Raw genomic sequence first — 1,476 nt, 5'->3', positions numbered from 1 at the left:
AGACATAAGCCGTTCAAAGGAGATCATCTCTGTGCAGAGCGCACAGAGATGAAAAATCTTTCTATAGCAGAGCCTATTGGAAACAATGATTTACAAAATGAGCAATCGCTGATATGCAATTAGTACCTTAACGCTGCACAGTTAAGAATCACCAGCATAGCTTAACTCCTTAGAGATACAACATCTCACAAGCAGCTGTGGCTGTAGAATATTTAGACACTTGTTATATACTCTTGGTAGAGGTAGGCATCTGTTTTGTGTTTTTTACTGGATTATAGGTTCTATGAACAAAAGAACAAACAGTGAGTTCTATGTAGTTTTCCTTGACACTTATGTATTCAGCTACAGGACACTTAATGACACCAGTGTAGAGAATCTGTTTATTAACGACAGGTGCCGGACTATAGATAGACAGTAAAAAGGTAGACAATGTTTGGATAGACACCCAGATGTTAGACAGTCAATAGGTTGACTGGGACAAAAGGACGCCATGTAAGAAGGTCGACATGTTCAAATAGTCGACATGATTAAAAGGTCGACACAAAAATGGTCAACACTTGATTTATTTATTTTGTTAGGGTTAGGCACTTACCCCCCAAAGAGCGTGATTGCTTTCATGGAAAGGTTATCTCTACTGCATCAAAGTCTGAGAGTGATGATTTATACGTGTTTTACAGCCATGGGCAAAAGTTTTGAGAATGACACAAGTATTGGTTATCACAAAGTGTGCTGCTTCAGTGTTTTTGTTTGTCCATCCGCCTCATGTGTGGGGTTGCTTCTCAGCCAAGGGAGTGGTATCACTCACAATTTTGCCTAAGAACACAGCCATGAATAAAGAATGGTACTAAAACATCCTCCAAGAACAACTTCTCCCAACCATCCAAGAACAGTTTGGTGACGAACAATGCCTTTTCCAGCATGATGGAGCACCTTGCCGTAAGGCAAAAGTGATAACTAAGAGGCTCGGGGATCAAAACATCAAAATTTTTATTCCATGGCCAGGAAACTCCCCAGACCTTAATCCCATTGAGAACTTGTGGTCAATCCCCAAGTGGCGGATGGACAAACAAAAACCCACAAATTCTGACAAACTCCAAGCATTGATTAGGCAAGAATGGGCGGCCATCAGTCATTATGTGGCCCAGAATTTGATTGACAGCATGCCAGGGCAAATGAGGTCTTGAAAAAGAAGTGTGAACACTGCAGATATTGACTCTTTGCATAAACTTAATGTAATTGTCAATAAAAGCCTTTGACACTTATGAAATGCTTGTAATTTTACTTCAGTATACCATAGTAACACCTGACAAAAAGGTCTAAAAACACTGAAGCAGCAAACTTTGTGAAAACCAATACTTGTGTCATTCTCAAACCTTTTGGCTATGGATGTACATTAAATTCCAGAGACCAGCCAGGGTCACTGAACGGTATCCGGTCATTAGGTCTACCGTAAAAAGGTAGACAATGTTTGGGTAG

Source organism: Taudactylus pleione, unplaced genomic scaffold (genome assembly GCF_031769625.1).
Source record: "Taudactylus pleione unplaced genomic scaffold, aTauple2 ptg000069l, whole genome shotgun sequence".
Lineage (NCBI taxonomy): Eukaryota > Metazoa > Chordata > Amphibia > Anura > Myobatrachidae > Taudactylus > Taudactylus pleione.
Note: the sequence above shows the minus strand (reverse complement) of the source record.